Source organism: Lolium rigidum, chromosome 6 (assembly GCF_022539505.1).
Source record: "Lolium rigidum isolate FL_2022 chromosome 6, APGP_CSIRO_Lrig_0.1, whole genome shotgun sequence".
NCBI lineage: Eukaryota > Viridiplantae > Streptophyta > Magnoliopsida > Poales > Poaceae > Lolium > Lolium rigidum.
Window position 1 is genome coordinate 285,423,488 of NC_061513.1, and position 7,573 is coordinate 285,431,060.

The following is a 7,573-nucleotide window of genomic DNA, read 5'->3' on the forward strand; positions in this document are numbered from 1 at the left end:
GAATCAATGCACAGTTCACACAAGTGTTTGCTTCTTGAGGTGGAGAGAAATAGGTGAACCGACTCAACAATAAAAGTAAAAGAATGGTCCTTCAAAGAGGAAAGCATCGATTGCTATATTTGTGCTAGAGCTTTGATTTTGAAAACATAAAGAGAGCATAAAAGTAAAGTTTTGAGAGGTGTTTGTTGTTGTCAACGAATGGTAGCGGGTACTCTAACCCCCTTGCCGGACAAACCTTCAAAGAGCGGCTCCCATTTTATTTTATTTTTGGATGGCACTCCTTCCAACCTTTCTTTCACAAACCATGGCTAACCGAATCCTCGGGTGCACTGCCAACAATCTCATACCATGAAGGAGTACCTTTTTATTTTAGTTTTATTATGATGACACTCCTCCCAACCTTTGCTTACACAAGCCATGGCTAACCGAATCCTTCGGGTGCCGTCCAACAATCACATACCATGGAGGAGTGTCTATTTTTAGTTTGTTAATTTGGGACTCGGGAATCCCATTGCCAGCTCTTTTTGCAAAATTATTGGATAAGCGGATGAAGCCACTAGTCCATTGGTGAAAGTTGCCCAACAAGATTGAAAGATAAACACCACATACTTCCTCATGAGCTATAAAACATTGACACAAATAAGAGGTAATAAATTTTGAATTGTTTAAAGGTAGCACTCAAGCAATTTACTTTGGAATGGCGGAGAAATACCATGTAGTAGGTAGGTATGGTGGACACAAATGGCATGGTGTTGGCTCAAGTATTTGGATGCATGAGAAGTATTCCCTCTCGATACAAGGTTTAGGCTAGCAAGGTTGTTTGAGGCAAACACAAGGATGAACTAGTACAGCAAAACTCACATAAAAGACATATTGAAAACATTATAAGACTCTACACCGTCTTCCTTGTTGTTCAAACTCAATACTAGAAATTATCTAGACCTTAGAGAAACCAAATATGCAAACCAAATTTTAGCATGCTCTATGTATTTCTTCATTAATGGGTGCAAAGTATATGATGCAAGAGCTTAAACATGAGCACAACAATTGCCAAGTATCACATTACCCAAGACATTATAGCAATTACTACATGTATCATTTTCCAATTCCAACCATATAACAATTTAACGAAGAGGAAACTTCGCCATGAATATTATGAGCTAAGAACACATGTGTTCATATGAACCAGCGGAGCGTGTCTCTCTCCCACACAAGCATGATGTAATCCAATTTATTCAAACACAAACAAAAACAAAAGCAAACAAACAGACGCTCCAAGAAAAAGCACATAAGATGTGATGGAATAAAAATATAGTTTCAGGGGAGGAACCTGATAATGTTGTCGATGAAGAAGGGGATGCCTTGGGCATCCCCAAGCTTAGACGCTTGAGTCTTCTTGATATATGCAGGGGTGAACCACCGGGTGCATCCCCAAGCTTAGAGCTTTCACTCTCCTTGATCATAGTATATCATCCTCCTCTCTTGACCCTTGAAAACTTCCTCCACACCAAACTCGAAACAACTCATTAGAGGGTTAGTGGACAATAAAAATTAACATGTTCAGAGGTGACACAATCATTCTTAACACTTCTGGACATTGCATAAAGCTACTGGACATTAATGGATCAAATAAATTCATCCAACATAGCAAAAGAGGCAATGCGAAATAAAAGGCAGAATCTGTCAAAACAGAACAGTCCGTAAATATGGATTTTATTAGGCCACCAGACTTGCTCAAATGAAAATGCTCAAATTGAATGAAAGTTGCGTACATATCTGAGGATCATGCTCGTAAATTGGCATAATTTTCTGAGCTTCCTGCAGGGCAGTGGGCTCAGATTCGTGACAGCAAAGAAATCTGGAACTGCGCAGTAATCCAAATCTAGTACTTACTTTTCTATCAAAGACTTTACTTGGCACAACAAAACATAAAACTAAGATAAGGAGAGGTTGCTACAGTAGTAAACAACTTCCAAGACACAAATATAAAACAAAGTACTGTAGCAAAATAGCACATGGGTTATCTCCCAAGAAGTTCTTTCTTTTTAGCCATTAAGATGGGCTCAGCAGTTTTAATGATGCACTCGCAAGAAATAGTATTTGAAGCAAAAGAGAGCATCAAGAGGCAAATTCAAAACACATTTAAGTCTAACATGCTTCCTATGCATAGGAATCTTGTAAATAAACAAGTTCATGAGGAGCAAAGTAACAAGCATAGGAAGATAAAACAAGTGTAGCTTGAAAAATTTCAGCACATAGAGAGGTGTTTTAGTAACATGAAAATTTCTACAACCATATTTTCCTCTCTCATAGTAACTTTCAGTAGCAACATGAGCAAACTCAACAATATAACTATCACATAAATCATTCTTATCATGAGTCTCATGCATAAAATTATTACTCTCCACATAAGCATAGTCAAATTTATTAGTTGTAGTGGGAGCAAATTCAACAAAGTAGCTATCATTATTATTCTCATCAAGTGTAGGAGGCATAGTATAATCACAACAAAATTTACTCTCAGCAGTAAGTGGCATCAAAAGACCACTATTATTATCATCATCGAAATAGGAGGCAAAGTATCATCAAAGAAAATTTTCTCCTCAATGCTTGGGGGACTAAAAATATCATGAAAACCAGCTTCCCCAAGCTTAGAACTTTCTATATTATTGTCAACAATGGTGTTCAAAGCGTTCATACTAATATTACTACCAGACATGCAAAGAAGATTTCATAGGTTTTTTAATTTTCGCATCAAACAATCCATGTTTTAAATCAGGAAATAGAATAAGAAGCTCACTCTTGTACATTATGCCAAACTAGTGTAAACAAGAAACAACAAGATGCAATTGCAGGATCTAAAGGAAATAGCTTTGAGCACTCACACAACGGCGCCGGAAAAATACTTTACACCGAGACCGTAGTATGAGAGCCTTTTACCTTTCCTCCCCGACAACGGCGCCGAGAAAAGTGCTTGATGTCTACGTTCCCCTCCTTTCCTCGTAGACAGTGTTGGGCCTCCAAGAGCAGAGGTTTGTAGAACAGCAGCAAGTTTCCCTTAAGTGGATACCCAAGGTTTATCGAACTCGGGGAGGAAGAGGTCAAAGATATCCCTCTCATGCAACCACCGCAACCACAAAGCAAGAAGTCTCTTGTGTCCCCCACACACCAAATAGGTGCACTAGTTCGGCGAAGAGATAGTGAAATACAGGTGGTATAAATAACTATGAGCAGTAGCAACGGTGCCAGAAAAGTGCTTGGCGTGTAGTTGATGGTGGTGGTATTGCAGCAGTAGTAACGCAAGAAACAAGAATAAGCAGTAGTAACTCAGCAGTAGTAACGCAGCAGTAGTAAACAAGCGAGTAGTAACTCAGCAGTATTTAGGAACAAGGCCTAGGGATTACACTTTCACTAGTGGACACTCTCAACATCGATCACATAACGGAACGGATAAATGCATACTCTACACTTTTGTTGGATGATGAACACATTGCGTAGGATTACACGAACCCTCAATGCCGGAGTTAACAAGCTCCACAATAATGCTCATGTTTAAGTAACCTTTAGTGTAAGATAGATCAACGCTACTAAACCAAGTACTAGCATAGCATGCACACTCGTCACCTTCATGCATATGTAGGAGGAATAGATCACATCAATATTATCATAGCAATAGTTAACTCCATAATCTACAAGAGATCATGATCATAGCATAAACCAAGTACTAACACGGTGCACGCACTGTCACCTTTGCACACATGCGGAGAGGAATAAACTACTTTAATAACAAATCACTAGAGTAGCACATGGATAAATTGTGATACAACATGCTGCAATCTTAAAGAGATATAAATAAGCACCTCACTATGCCATTCAATGAGTAAGTATTCTGTGAAATCTAGCCTAAGAGACCCACACGGTGCACACACTGTCACCTTTACACACGTGGGACGAGGAGTCTCCGGAGATCACATAAGTAAAACTCACTTGACTAGCATAATGACATCTAGATTACAAGCATCATCATATGAATCTCAATCATGTAAGGCAGCTCATGAGATTATTGTATTGAACTACATAGGAGAGAGATGAACCACATAGCTACCGGTACAGCCCCGAGCCTCGATGGAGAACTACTCCCTCCTCATGGGAGCAGCAGCGGTGATGAAGATGGCGGTGGAGATGGCAGCGGTGTCGATGGAGAAGCCTTCCGGGGGCACTTCCCCGCTCCGGCAGCGTGCCGGAACGGAGATCCTGTCCCCCGGATCTTGGCTTCGCGATGGCGGCGGCTCCGGCGGTGTTTCGTGGGTTTCGTCAATTCGTATCGGGTTTTCTGATCCGGGGGCTTTATATAGGCGAAGAGGCGGCGCGGAGAGGGTCGACGGGGGGCCACACCATAGGGCGGCGCGGCCCCTCTCCGGCCGCGCCGGCCTAGGGTTTGGTGGCCTCGTGGCCCTCCTCCGATCCTCTCCGGTGTGTTCCGGATGCTTCCGGGGATTCTAAGATCTTTGGCGTTGATTTCGTCCGATTCCGAGAATATTTCGTTACTAGGATTTCTGAAACCAAAAACAGCAGAAAACAGAAGCGGCACTTCGGCATCTTGTTAATAGGTTAGTTCCAGAAAATGCACGAATATGACATAAAGTGTGCATAAAACATGTAGATAACATCAATAATGTGGCATGGAACACAAGAAATTATCGATACGTTGGAGACGTATCACACGCCGCCACACGCACGGTTAGATCTGCGCCGCCGCACGCCGCCGCACGCACGGTTAGATCCGCGCCGCCGCGACCGCCGTAGTAAGAGAGGAAATACGAGAGAGGAGGATGCGACTGGAATATGCGACCGCCAGGGTTGGTAGGTATGTGCTCTGCTCTTGTCTCCGTATGCGTCCATCGTGGTAGAGAGAGATACTGAGCCGTCCGATCATAAATGATCGAACGGTGCAAGCGTTCGTTGAGCTTTCATCCAACCAAGATCCGTGTGACATACATCTCGACCAATCATAGATCAGCCAGTGAGTACAAGTTAGGAAAACTGAGTAGAACTAAGAGGGGAAAAGTGAGGAAATGTTTATCGGAAGGGCAAAACTGAGTATGACTGAGTAAAACAAGTGGGCCCGGAGGGGAAAACTGAGTAACACTAAGTAAAACAGGGGCACCCAAATAATAAACGGACTAAGGGAAATTGAAGCTTTTGGCATAAAAATTGTAAAATTGTGTTATTTGAACAATATTTTACATTTTGGCCGACTAGATATTGTTTGCAACTCAAAGATACACAAGTGTGACGAATTTGGACTCATTTGGACAAAGTTTGTAAGCATAGTGGGTATTTGGGAGGTGTATTTTGAGCAGAAAGCCCTGCTTTTTCATATCTAGTAGCTCATGGACTAGGAAGTGGTTTTGAAGCTTTTGGCATAAAAACTTCATATCTCTATATTTCCTTTTCCATTATTATTTCTCTAGGTTGTAGGTAACATAACAAGGCTCCATGGGAAGGTTCCACCATGTTTTGAATTATTTTGAATTGAACCCTAAAACCCTAAAACCCTAAAACCCTAAAACCCTAAACCCTAAACCCTAGAGAAAATGATAAATGTGGCTTAAATGTGGCATACAAATTGTTCATACAAATTCAAATTGTTGAACACAAAGGCATCCCCAATACAAATTGTTCATACAAATTCAAATTGTTCATACAAATTCAAATTGTTCAACACAAAGGCATCCCCAACACAAGGGGAACCCCAATACAAATTGTTCAACACAAAGGGATCGCCAATACAAAGGGAACCCCAATACAAATTGTTCATACAAATTCAAATTGTTCATACAAATTCAAATTGTTCAACACAAAGGCATCCTCAATACAAAGGGAACCCCAATACAAATTGTTCAACACAAAGGGATCGCCAATACAAAGGGAACCCCAATACAAATTGTTTATACAAATTCAAATTAGTTGTTCAGAATAAAATCTTTCTCTTGCTCCTGGTGTGACTCGCCGGGGCCACCACCTTACTCCGGGTAACCCTACCAGGGATATTACCGGTTTCTACCTTCCTTTTGCCCTCTTTCTTGTTCTTCTTCTTCTGCAAAGCTTGTGCTTTTTCTTCTGCCATGTACTCTTCGAAGTTAGCTTCTATCATGGCCTTACTACTTTCGAGGCATTCTCGACCATACCGTTCCCTCTCCTCTAGACTCATCGGTTGAAGCCATTCTACATCCATCTGTTCCCTCTGCTCTCGATCCATCGGTTCAAGCAGCTCTACATCCATCTGCTCCCTCCGCTCTCGATCCATCGGTTCAATCTCCTCATGTTGAATTGCTGCTTCAATCTCCTCTCGCATTTGCCGCTTCAATATCCTCATGTTGAACTCGTCGCTTCAATCTCCTCTCGCATTTGCTCGCTTCAATCACCTCATGTTGAACTCGCTCGCTTCAATCTCAAGTTGAATTGCTGCTTCATTCTCCTCTCGCATTTTCTCGCTCCCGCCTGATCTTCCATTCCAAAAGCTAGGTCAACTCCATTTTTACAAAGCCTAGCAATGTGTCCAGGGATTCCACAACGTTTGCACTTACGTTTTCGAATCGGTGCACCACCCTCTCGCACTAGCTCGATCCTATTCTTCCTCGGCCTACCCGCCGGTCTAGTCAATACTCGGAGAGTACAGTTTGAAGCCCGGATCGACTTTCATCCATTGGTCTTTTCCCAACAAGGTAGGAACATTCATAGCATATGCAGCCCTAAATTTGGCAACAGAGAAATACTCGACACATACCGATCAACTTCACCATCTTCACCCCCTATAACACTCATGAAAAACAATGCGTGTATGCGGGGTATCCCACGGATCCGCCATCCCCTACAATGGCATGTCCTATCAACCAAACTCATCGAATACCTCCACCGCCTGTTTTTACCGTCGGTGTAGGTTACCTCAGCCTCCATTCCTTTTCGACGCATTGCATCCTCAATTGTTTTGCCCTCTCATGCAAAGACTTAATCAAAGATGGGAGCATGAGATGGCCAACATAATTTGTGGATGCAATTCTTTGACGCAGATCGATCTTTATCATGATCATCCGCCAAATCTTATCAAATATTTGCCACAAGCATAAGCCCTTTCAATGACTTGACCTTTGAATTGAAACTCTCCGCAAGGTTACTTGTTACATAGTCTACCTTGCAAATTTCATTGAATTGGCTTCTTGACCACACCCTACCATGATGTTCATCCAAGTACTCCTTCACCCCAGGTTTTTGTTTATACAACACATCCAAGTGAAACAGATGCTTCCTAGAGCTGCATGTGTATGAAGCTGGCCATAGGTTGTCAAGAAAACTTTACCCTTGAATTTCTTTGTAAAATTCTCGTACCAAGTGTCGCATACATTCCCTATGCTCCACTCCGGGAATATCGCTTCTACCGCAGTCTCCAAACCTTTGCAAGCGTCCGTGTGGATAACAAGTCCTGGTGGATGACCTATAAGATCGCGCAAATTCTGCAGAAACCAAGTCCAACTTTCCCGTGACTCAACCTCCAAAACCCCATAAGCAACGG